At 37.1% G+C, this 12,908-nt stretch overlaps 1 protein-coding gene and 1 non-coding gene across 9 annotated transcripts in view; one reads left to right on the top strand and one right to left on the bottom strand.

Moving 5' to 3' along the window:
• CSNK1G1 (casein kinase 1 gamma 1) overlaps positions 1-12,908 on the top strand; it is a 198,099-nt gene that overhangs the window by 87,215 nt on the left and 97,976 nt on the right. The window lies entirely within an intron of this gene.
• LOC122894903 lies at positions 12,286-12,389 on the bottom strand. Its single transcript, XR_006381903.1, has one exon. It is a non-coding gene; the product is annotated as a U6 spliceosomal RNA (small nuclear RNA).

Below are 12,908 nucleotides of genomic sequence, written 5' to 3'. Positions count from 1 at the left end.
AAACTTAGTGAGTTAAAAGGATAAATTTGTACCCATATGTATTTCAGAGTCCTTATGTGAATTTAGGATAATTTTGGTAGTTCTCATTTTGGCCTTGTAATCTGTAGAAAGACTTCTCTTTCTTTTGAAGTGGTTTTACTCTTTTGTGCTTATCAAGTTTTCATTAGCCCTGGGACCATATTGTCATGGCATTGTATGTAGGAATACTTCTTTATCAACAGAAACCAGAAAACAAACTTCCAGAATCATTTGACATCTTCCTAACAACAGGGTATGCTATATACTCCATTCCACTGTTCTTTGGGTGTGATTTTCGTAAGTAGGAGATTGTGCAGACAACAGATGATATAAACTAGAAATGGCATACTCAAGACAGGTACAGATGGGCCTTCACCAAGGCTGCCACTTACAAGGCCATGCTTTCTTCTCCATATTCATTTCTTTATCTAGCCACACTGTCTCTCTGGCCCTCACATAGCCAAATGCATTTATGCTTTCAGACCTTTTGTACTTAAGGTTCCTTCTACTACAGAATTCTTCCCCCAAATTTTGCTTAGGTGGTTGCTTCTCATCCTTCAGGCTTTACCTTTTCTTTCCTTCTCAGAGAAACCTTCAGTGATTTCTTCCCCACCTCCATTTAAAATGATACATTTCTCTCCTAGCTATGAAGCCAAAACTTTATTTAATTTAGTTTTTTAAAAGATTTTATTTATTCACTTGACAGACAGAGAGCACAAGTGGCAGAGAGGCAGGCAGAGAGAGGTGGGTAAGTAGGTTCCCCACTGAGCAGAGAACCCGACATGGGGCTCGATCCCAGGACCCTGGGATCATGACCTGAGCCGAAGGCAGAAGCTTAACCCACTGAGCCATCCAGGCGCCCCCAAACACTTTATTTTAGTCATCACATTGATACACTACCTGAAATGATTTATTTGTGTTTATTTACCTGCTAATTGTCTCTCCTTACTTGAATATAACCCCCTTGGAGGGTGGGGATTCTATCTGTGTTATTTACTGTTGTTAATCTGTGGATTGGACAGATAGATAGCCGGATGAACAGGAAGAGAGAGAGAAAAAAAAAAACCAAACAAACATAGCCTCCTTCAGGCTCCTGGTATATGGGGGTGGGGGTGATGGTAGGTAGTGGCCTTAGTACCACTGATTTAGGAGACCTCTGGATTCCAGGTAGAGAAATAAAGAAAATAATGCAGTGTTAGTACATTTTGGTTCTCTGCAAAACTTTTTCTACCCCATCATTCATTTAACAAAAATTTTTCTTTTAAGATTTTATTATTTATTTGAGAGAGGGTGAGAGAGAGAGCTTGAGCAGAGGGAAAGGGAGAAGCAAGATCTCTGCTAAGCAGGGGGCCTGACATAGGACTTGATCCCAGGAGCCCAAGAGCGTATCCTGAGCCGAAGGAAGACAGTTAATGGACTGCACCTTAACAAACATTTTTTTTTTTTTTTTTTAATTTGAGAGAGAGAGACAGTGAGAGAGAGAATGAGCGAGGAGAAGGTCAGAGAGCGAAGCAGACTCTCCATGGAGCTGGGAGCCTGATGTGGGACTCGATCCCGGGACTCCAGGATCACGCCCTGAGCCGGAGGCAGTCGTCCAACCAACTGCGCCACCCAGGCGTCCCTTAACAAACATTTTTTGAGGGGCGCCTGGGTGGCTCAGTGGGTTAAAGCCTCTGCCTTCGGCTCAGGTCGTGGTCTCAGGGTCCTGGGATCGAGCCCCGCATCGGGCTCTCTGCTCAGTGGGGAGTCTGCTTCCTCCTCTCTCTCTGCCTACTTGTGATCTGTCAAATAAATAAATAAAATCTTTAAAAAAAAAACAAACCATTTTTTGAATAATTACTAACTACTAGACTTTGGGAAAGATAGAAAGAATAACAAAATGTAGTTTCTATCCTCAAGAATCTGTCTCACAGTCTACTGGTAGAAAGAAAAAAAATTATAACACGAAGTGATAACTATTATATTAAAAACTGCTTTAGCAGAGGTTAATGAAGATTTCAGAAAGGAAGCATTATTTGAGAATAGGACTAGACTTCCACTGGTAGGCACGAGGAAGAGGGGCTCTCCAGCAGTAGGAACACGAAACATCAGAGTAGCAACTGGTTAACCCAGCAACATGACTGGGTTAATGGATGTGAAGTAAAAGAAGTAATAGATGACTCCATCAGGGAGGTTGGGGCCAGATTGTGAAGTGTTTTGATGGTACTAAAGCATTTGGACTAGATCCTTTAGGTAGCAGAGTAGAATCATCAAGGGTTTTACAACCCAAGAGTGGCATGATCTGGTTTCTATTCTAGATGGAAAGATAATTCAGGTAGTTGTAAGATTAGATCAGATAAGAAAGAGATTGACATCTTGTGAATTTTGCTCTAATTGTAAAACTTGTCACATTGTATTATCTTCCCCCATGTCTCTGCCTCAAGATTAGCTTGATGGTAGTACTTTGCTTCATTAGTCTTTATATTCTCAGCTCCTTTTTACTGTGTATGGCATATAATATATATTTAAGAAATGTTAATGGGTACTTAAGAAATGTTTATTTGACTTTACAGTCGAAGTCAGAAATGGCCAGACCTGCCTTAGCTTTTAGCTCTGAAAATGGCAGTGAGATGGAGAGAAAGGGAGGAATTAGGGAGAAATTTCAGAAGTAGATTGTAGGCAGGATTTGACCCCGATATTTGAGGGAAAGCTTTCAAAGACGACTGAATTTGCCAGCTTGGAGAGACCAAGTGAATGAAGAAAACTTTTAATGTCAATAGGAACTACAGGATTAGAGTTGGTGGAAGGGAAGACAGGTAGTTAAGACAGGTAGTTAATACACTGACTTTGAGGAGTGTGCAGCACTTAAGCAAAAATGTGAATCTGAGACTAAGAAAATTTTAGGCTTGAGGTAGGGGTAAGGAGGTCATCACTATGTCTGTGTTAATGGACACACAGTCACAGATGATGAGATGATACTTTATGGAGTTTGTATGAATGGAAGAAAGGTGCATTTAAGGGATGCTGGAAGAGGAAGGGCTTGAAGAGTAGTGAGGTTGAAAAGTCAGAAGTTTTTTCAAGTTTTACTTCAGAAGTTTCTCCAGGGGTATCTGGGTGGCTCAGTTGGTGGAGCATGCAACTCTTGATCTAAGGGTTGTGAATTCAAGCCCCATGGTGGAATAGAGATTACTTAAAAATAATATCTTTTTAAAAAGTTTATCCAAAGATAACCACTAATTTTATTTAATTTAATTTTCTAGAATGTATATCAGGACATATTTTAGAAATATAATCAAACTGTAGTATAAACGTGTTTTTATCACTTAATATAACACGAATTTCTTTTTTCAGTTTAAATACAGATCATTCTTGGGGTGCCTGGTGCCTCAGTTGGTTAAGCGTCTACCTTCTGCTCAGGTCATTATCCCAGCATCCTGAGCTTGAGCCCTACATCTGGCTCTCTGCTCAGCAGAGAACCTGCTTCCCCCTCTCCCTCTGCTGCTCCCCCTGCTTATGCTCTGTGCCTCTCTCTCTGTGAAACAAATAAATAAGAATCTTTTTAAAAAATAAAAAATACAGATTATTCTTTTTTTGAGAGAGAGAGCACACATGTGAAATGGCAGGGGAGCAGAGAGAGCAAGCTCCATGCCCAGCGCAAAGCCCCGTACCAGCTCCATCTCAAGACCCTGAGATCACCACCTGAGCCGAAACCAAGTGTCAGACGCTTAACCAACTGAGCCATCCAGGCATCCCTAGATCATTCATTTTTAATGTCTGTAGTTATTCTGTAATTTAGCCCATTTATATTTACATATTAATTGTTTCTTCTTTTCATATTATAAATGATACTGTACTGAGCATCCTAATAGATGCCTATGGTAGTACATCCTTATTGTACAGACTTGGCTAATTATTTTCTTAGGGTAAATCTGGGAAGTGTACACTCTGAGTCAAAGGATATACATATTTGTGATTTTGTTACATATTGGAAATTGGCTCCATAGAAAGATGGCTTCTCTTTACTTTCTGCCTGTGTGTGCATGCATGTGCATAGGTGATTCTTTCCCTGCCCCTTCAAAGCCTTGAACATTACTGAGAATCTTTTGATGTATGCTAGTCTGATAGGGTAAAATGGGGGTCTTATTAAATATGTATAGATTCATGGGTAAAGTTAAATGTCTTTATACATTGATTTATATTTTTTCTTTTAAGAGTTGCTTCTTTCTGGCCTTTGCCTCTTTCTTATTGGAAAGATTGTTTCTGTGGAGTCTTACCTGTGTATATTGCCGCAATAGATAAGGGAATTTTGAAGATTCGAGAAAGGAAGATTGATGAAGGATGATTGTGAATAAAAGGTTGGAGGATACAGTGGAGAGGAAATACATGTGCAAGCTGTTTTTTATTAATTGAGAAATATGGGTCTATTTTGAGGCCTTTTTAAAAAATTTTTTTGAGTATTCTGAATCAGGCCTGGAAAGAATCATGTAAACATTAAGTTGTGACTGATTCTCTTCCTCTAGAATTAAGAAAACCTTGTCTACATTTAATATAGTCTATAAGTAAATGGCTAATGGCTTGTTTTTCTTTTTAGTTGTAAGAATAAGTAGATGATACTTCTTACCCTTCCTGATATGTGCCTATGTTAATGGGAGACCCTTTAGACTAGACAGTGTTGCATATAATTTTAATAATCTTCATATTATCCTTGTGAAATAGGACACTGTTAGAGAATCTTTTTACTTGCAAATAAGAAAATGGAGGCTCAAGGAATTCTTTTTAATTCATTCATTCATTCATTCGTTTGTTTGTTTGTTTTTGCTGTTTTTCATCTTTGGTACCTGATGAAATACACAAAAGTACATCATTAACACAGAAGAATGTTTTTGACAAAAGTAAATTGGCCTAGGGTAGCAACTTGTCCTTTGTCACCCTCCCTTCTAAAATAAGATACTTATTATTTCTGTGACTAAAATAGGGTGTACATGACAACATCTTTGCATATTTTTCTTTCCTTACCTGAATTACTTATCTGTCATTAATGAAGTTAATTGGAATTTTAACTTCATCTTTTACCAGCCAGTTCTGTATTTGGCAGTTATGATCATTAACAGTTTACAGATGCATATTTTCTAAACCCTTCATTTCATATTGTGTCCCCCAAGGCCTGAGAGCCCTTATTTCCCACTGTGAGAGAATGGGAAATGAAAAATGAGAAGATAGGACTCTCGCCTATATACTGAGTTTTCAATAAGATTATGTTTAAAAGATACCAATCTGCTGAGTTAAAATTTTTAAGATTGGGGACGCCTGGGTTGGTTAAGCGACTCTCTTCAGCTCAGGTCCTGCCGGGATCAAGTCCCATATCAGACAGGGAGTCTGCTTCTCCCTCTGACCCTCCCACCACTTCTCATGCTCATTCTCTCACACTCTCTCTCTCAAATAAATCTTTTTAAAAAAATTTTTTTAAGATTGTATTTGTTTATTTATTTGAGAGAGAGCACTTACGTGCAAGAGGGAGGGGGCAGAGGGAGAGGAAGAAAGGGTCTTAATCAACCTCTGCACTGAGTGCAGAGTCCCACATGGGGCTCAGTCCCACAACACCCAGGTCATGACCTGGGCCGGAAAAAAAGAGCTGGACACTTAACCGACTACACCATCCACGTACCTCTTTGCTGTATTAAAATTTTTTTTGAAAATCATTTATCTGAAAGAATATAGGCTTAAGATAAAATTTAAAAGTGTTTAGTTGAGGGCCACCTGGGTGGCTCAGTGGGTTAAGCCTCTGCCTTCGGCTCGGGTCATGATCTCAGGGTCCTGGGATCGAGCCCCGCATGGGGCTCTCTGCTCAGCGGGGAGCCTGCTTCCCCCCTCTCTCTCTGCCTGCCTCTCTGCCTACTTGTGATCTCTCTCTCTGTCAAATAAAACAAACAAACAAAATATATATATATGTATATATATATATAAAAGTGTTTAGTTGAAAGTGAAGGCATTATAAAATGAAATATTACTTTTTTATTCATAGTTTCTTTCTTTTTTTTTTTAAAGATTTTATTTATTTATTTGACAGAGAGAGATCACAAGTAGGCAGAGAGGCAGGCAGAGAGAGAGAGGAGGAAGCTGGCTCCTTGCTGAGCAGAGAGCCCGATGCGGGACTCGATCCCAGGACCCTGAGATCATGACCTGAGCCGAAGGCAGCGGCTTAACCCACTGAGCCACCCAGGCTCCCCTATTCATAGTTTCTTAATAAATCTATTAATTAATCTATTTCGAACAAATAGAACTAAGTCTGGATCAGCCCAAAACTATGCCACCAATGAAACAGAAACAGCTGTGTTGTGCTTTTTGAAACAGAAACAGCATTGTTAAGGTTTTCCTATACATTTGCAAACTCGTAGCATCTTTGGATGGAACAGACTAAAACAAGGTGAGAAGTCATGTCATTACTCTCTTTCCCAAGTGGTTAGAGTCCTGGAGTCATATTGCCTTTTGAAGTTTTTTCCCCCTTTTTTAAGATGAGAGTAATAATATCTTTACAGATTAGTTAGGAGCTATAATTCCCATAGTATAATAACATAATACAGTGGCTGATACATAGTGAGCATTTATATACATAATACAAATATTGTTTAATCTTTTGTTTTAATATTTCCCAACCTTGTATGAAGATTTTCAAATTTTTACTAAAAAGTAAAAAGGATAGGATGGTGATTATCCATAATAAACTATTACCTAGATTTACCAGTTGTTAATATTTTGTCCCATATGCTTTATATCTTTGGGGATATGTGTGTACATTTGTGTGTGTGTGTGTGAGTGTATGAATGTGTGTCTGTGCTTGCACCATTCAAAGTAAGTTGTAGACCTGACAAAATACCTTCCCCTGTCAGGGATGTTTATGGCCCCACTTCACAGGTGTGTAACAGATTCTATCCTTTGTTTTGCTTCATCGGTATGTTGTGGAGGGCTTTAATTTAAAATTATGATTCCAGAAATAAGGCATTTTCATTTTCTTGAAAAAACTACAAATAAATATAAAATTCTTGTTCTTAGTAATATGATAGTTTTACTTTCTTTTGAAATTACACCCTGTTGGTTCTAACTCAAGCAGAGGTTGTAGAATTAAACAGCTTTAACAGATCTTGAGGAAGAAATTTTTTTTTGGTCGGCATAATCCATCAAAAATGGTAGGAGTCAAGCATTTCAACCATATTCGCTGACACACAGTCTGCATCACATTAATACAACAATTTTAGAAGTGTCACAGATAGGGTTCTTACAGTATTATTCATCTTGGCTGGTTTATCAAGAAAATTAAATGGTGAAGTTTTGAGGATTGCTGAAACCACTCTGGAACTGTATGAGCAGGATTATGAAATGAAGATGATTTTGGATTTGATTATGAGGAGAGTTCAGAATCAATATTTACTTGATGCCATCATGCATCCTAAGGGGAAAACTGTCTGAACTTAGACTTTTCCAAAAAGGCAAAGCTTTTATCAAAGGAAGTGGAGTTTACTGCCAGTCATAGTGGACTCTTCAATGAGTAGATCATGTTAGATTAATACGGTTTTTTCCTGAGTTGGGGTTATTAGGGCAAGAGAATGCTATAGACATATATTTTTATGATCTAAATTTTTTAAGAGCATGAGCAAGGAGAAGGTCAGAGGGAGAAGCAGACTCCCCATGGAGCTGGGAGCCCAATGCGGGACTCGATCCCGGGATTCCGGGATCATGACCTGAGCTGAAGGCAGTCGTTCAACCAACTGAGCCACCCAGGCGTCCCTTAAGTGTTATTTTTTAAGTAATCTCTACACCCAGTGTAGGGCTCAAACTCACAACCCTGAGGTCCAGAGTCACACACTCTACCAATTGAGCCAGTCAGGTGCCCCTTTTATAATCTGATTTTAATGAAAACAATCATATGGCATAGGTTGTGAAATCCTGATCTCTACAGGCAAGCATTTCAACTCTTTTAACAATGTCCTCTAGATATCTCCTTTCTTCTAAGTGTTATTAAAGATTGTTTTTTATTCTTCTGGTGTACATCATCCCAGTCACTCCCCACCTTCTCGCAACATACTAACGTTATACTTTTTGTTTAAACTATTTTTCTACATTTATAGTGTTATGGTTGTGAAAATACTGTTCACAACTGAGCTATGAGAGCACTGTTATTATATTTTCTTTCACGTACATCTTCATTCCCCTTCCCTCAGAATTAAAAATTACTGATACTTGATTTTTAAAGAATTTTCTTAGTTATCCACATATCTTTCATTAATCCTTCTCAAGTTTCCAACGGAATTGTAAACCTTCTATCAATATCATTAGGCAGTCTTAGCATTAAGATTCCTCCTCTGTCATATATGTCTGCTTTCTCAGGTCTTGTCTGTTTAGTACTTCTGAAGGTTGATGTCTTCAGTCTGCTGTTTTCTCACCTACTTACACCTATCTGGGTTTTTTGGTCGTTTCAATGGGGTTTTAAAGAGAACTAGAACTAAATGCCTCTTTTTTTAAGCTACCAGGCTCTCTCTATGTGTCATACATTTTTATTCAGCAAGGCATTTATTTGACAGACTTTGAGATATCCTAGTGACATAAAAATGTGATCTAGCTGCTAAGATAGTTAAGTAGATTTGTAGTTATTTTAACAATCATCAACAGAAAGCATTTGTTAGTGGATTGTTGTCATCATTAATGCTATATAAACTCCAGACCGACAAAAGTAAGAGTTATAAAATTTTTTTGTTTTTGGCCTGTAAGGAACCTTGGCATTGCCTAGTCCAACCTTCATCTTTTTAAAGATGAGAGAGACTAGAGACTAAATGACTTGGTCAAGGTAAAATAAACTAGTTTGCCACACAGTTGCAACCAGAGCCCAGATCTGGGACATCCCAAACAGTTTGTTTCCATTCTGTACTATGTAATCTCACCACCTGTCACTTACTTACCTGCGTGGTTAAAATACCACATGAGATAAAAAAATTAAAAGGGCATTAGAATAAATATCTCATTCCAAAGATGATAGTCATTGGCATTTAGTACAATTACCTGTTACTAAGAAAAGAAATACAGAGTATAAAATGGTAGCCAAAAATCTTCTCTTTAAGTAAAATTATTTAGTTTCTCTGGTGGACCATTCCCAACTTTAATCTTCAGGGATTTTTCTGGGAGGTGAGGAAGGAAAATATTGGCTAATTAATTAATATTTTAATTTTTTTGAAAAGTGTGTATTTTAGAATTTAGAGTAAAATCAAAGTGGAGGAGGACATTGTAAACATTGTACTTTTTTTTTTTTTTTTTTTGTACATTATTCTACCCTGAGCTTTTTATTTGAATAAGGTTCAGGGGGAAGTGAGGCTAGAGATGTCCGCAGTCCATTCTTGACTAAGTGTGGGCCATGATGTAGATTTTGCACTTTTATTCCGTAGGTAGGAAAAAACCTGGAAAGGCATTATATGTCATCTTTCCCCCTTGCTGGAGACCATAAATTAATAAGAACTTCTGATCTCATTTTTCCATCCCACACACAAAAAATGATTTTTCTTAAAAAATTGAAAAGCATTTAATTTTTATATTTTTTAAGATTTTATTGATTTGTTGATTTATTGACTGATTTTTTTAAAAAGATTTTATTTATTTATTTGACAGATCACAAGTAGGCAGAGAGGCAGGCAGAGAGAGAGAGGGAGAAGTAGACACCCTGCTGAGCAGAGAGCCCCATATAGGGCTCCATCCCAAGACTCTGAGATCATGACCTAGGCCAAAGGCAGAGGCTTAACCCACTGAGCCACCCAGGTGCCCCGATTTATTGATTTATTGATTTGAGAGAGTACACACACAAGTGAGGGGAAGGGGAGAGACAAGCACATTCTGTCCTGAGCACGTAGCCCAATGTGGGGCTTGATCCATAACACTGAGATCATGACCTAAGTGAAATCAAAATTTGGATGCTTAACCAGCTGAACCATCCAAGCATCCCTAATTTTTTTGTATTGTTAAAAAACACAGAACAATCTTTTTTTTAAATCCAGTAATACTGGTACATAAAGAATAATTAAAGAGTTTTCTCAAGTTTGGATGGTTTTGCTTCAACAGTAAGTGCTTTGTGATTTTAAGTAATTCTGTGTTCTATGATTAAAGGGATCTCTTGAGTAGTTTAGAATAATGTTTCTGCCATGAAACTAGAAGTTCAGATGTCTTTTTGAGGTGGTAATGCTACTTTTTCTATTTTTATCTTATAAACTACTTCAGGGATTAATTAATCTAAATAATTTTTAAAAATCTAAATAATAATTAGATGGTTTGGATTTGAACATCCAGAAATTCCAAATCATGAAGGTAGTTTTGTATTGTTTTTGTTTCAGTAGACAGAATTGTAACATCACAGAAAAATAGAGCAAAGTCTTTGTTCTGTCATATGTATATGTATGTACATATATGGAGCATATACATATGTATGCACCTTGGCTAAACAAATTTGGAGATGCTTTGGGATTCTGCTTTTTTTTTTTTAAAAAAAGATTTTATTTATTTATTTGACAGACAGAGATCACAAGTAGGCAGAGAGGCAGGCAGACAGAGGGGGGAAGGGAAGCAGGCTCCTGGCTGAGCAGAGAGCCCGATGTGGGGCTCGATCCCAGGACCCTGAGACCATGACTCGAGCTGAAGGCAGAGGCTTAACCCACTGAGCCACCCAGGCGCCCCGGGATTCCGCTTTTTTATTTACTAAATTGCTAAAGTGATTTTCATGATTACAAGTTTAATGGCTATATTTTTTTCATCAAGTGCATTACCACAACTGTTACTGTATAATTGGGCTTCTGGTTGTAGATTTTATTTGTAGATTTTAGATTTAGATTTAGATTGTAGATTGTAGATTTGTAGATTTACTTGTAGATTTTATTATTATTATAAGTAAATAAGCGGGGCGCCTGGGTGGCTCAGTGGGTTTAGCCTCGCCTTCGGCTCAGGTCATGCTCTCAGGTCCTGGGATCGAGCCACGCATCGGAATCTCTGCTTAGCAGGGAGCCTGCTTACCCCCTCTTTCTCTCTGCCTGCCTCTCTGCCTACTTGTGATCTCTGTCAAATAAATAATCTTTTTTTAAAAAAATAAGCATTTTCATAAAGATAGATTAACATCAGAAGTATAACATCATCCTCTATAGCTTACTGGGTAAAATTCGTTTTATATATATTGCGCAGGAAATTTACACATCAATGATACAAGTGCAGTTTTCTACAGATACTCTAAAATATCTCTATTTTCAGGATACTTGATTATTTTTTCACAAAAATTTACGAAGAGTATGTTAAGGTAAATTAGAATTATAAATTATATTTGCCGAAATTTTTAGCTGTGTTATAGTAAAACTGCATATGGTATCATTTTTCTTTACAAGTTCTAGTTCTCTGGACAAAGCTGCAGACTAGCAAACAAACCGAAACAACAATAAAAATTTTAAAATGTCTTAGCAGCTAAAATAGGTGTCTTAGGATCTATGTACCCAAAAGTTTCTATATTTTAGAACAATAGTCTTTTCCTTAAAGCTTCTGTCTTCATATTTTATATGCATTTCTAACAAGCTTTATTTTCTTAGTCTCCCATAGAGTAGATACACAGGAGAAGGGTATTGTATATATCAAGAAGTAATCACTAGCAGACTGATAGCAAGGAAGGGGACAGAGTACACAAAATAGCAGTCTAGGAAGCCTTATGTACTTCATTAACCTTCAAGGGTATCATTCATGTGACAATATAACTATTATTTATCTTGATCAGATTCATTTAAAAAAAAAAGATATTCTGTCTTTTAAAAAAAATTTTAGGGGTGCCCAGGTGGCTCAGTTGGTTAAGCATCTGACTCAGTTTCAGTTCAGGTCATAATCTCATGGGTTGTGAGATCAAAAACCTATTTCAGGCTTTGTGCTCGTTGGTGAGTCTGCTTGAGATTCTTTTCTTTCCTTCTGCATTTGCCCCTCTCCCCACTTGTATGCTCTCTCTAAGATAAATAAATCTTAAAAAATTATTTTAATTGAGGTATAATTGCCATATAACATTAGTTTCAGGTATACAACACAATGATTTGATATTTTTGTATATACTTCAGAATGATCATCAAAGTAAGTTCACTCAACATCTGTCATCCTATATAGTTAACAAATTTTTTTTCCTATGATGAGAACTTGTAAGATTTACTTTCTGAACAAATTATAAATAAGCAACTGTAGTCATCATGCTATACATTACATCCCCATTACTTACATATTTTATAATTGGAGATATGTAAAAATATGGAACACTTTACAGATTTATATGTCATCCTTGCACAGGGATTTTGCTAATCTATGTATCATTCCAGCTGTGGTACATGTGCTGACAAAATGAGCACCAGATACTCTTTATGAAGCCTGAAACCTCAGAAACATTTTCATTTTAAGTTATTTTAGTTTTTAACTTTTACTGAAGGAGTGTCACTATCTGGAAAATTCATTTACATGAAAGAGTTCCCTAGTTAGAGTTTAAGAGATATTAATACTTTTTTTTCTTTTTTAAAGATCTTGTTTATTAGAGAGAGAGTGTATATAATCAGGGGAAAGGTCAGAAGGGGACAGAGAGGCAGAAAATCTTAAGTGGACTCTGCACTGAGTGTGGAGCCTGATGTGGAGCAGGATCTTATGACCCTAAGGTCATGACCTGAGCCGAAATAAAAAGTCAAGATCCTTAACCGACTGAGCTACCCAGGCTCCCCCTAATACTTCTCTAATGAAAAGAAATAATATGCTTCTAGGAATGGGTTATGGGAGAAGAGGTCCAAATTATTATTAAACAAAAGTATCTGTGTTTAATCTGAAAATGAAGTTAAGAAAATAGTTCTATTTATAATATAATCAAAAAAGAATAAATTTAA

The sequence above is a fragment of the Neovison vison genome, chromosome 13 (genome assembly GCF_020171115.1).
Source record: "Neovison vison isolate M4711 chromosome 13, ASM_NN_V1, whole genome shotgun sequence".
Taxonomy (NCBI): domain Eukaryota; kingdom Metazoa; phylum Chordata; class Mammalia; order Carnivora; family Mustelidae; genus Neogale; species Neogale vison.
This window is presented reverse-complemented; position numbering and strand designations above follow the sequence as displayed.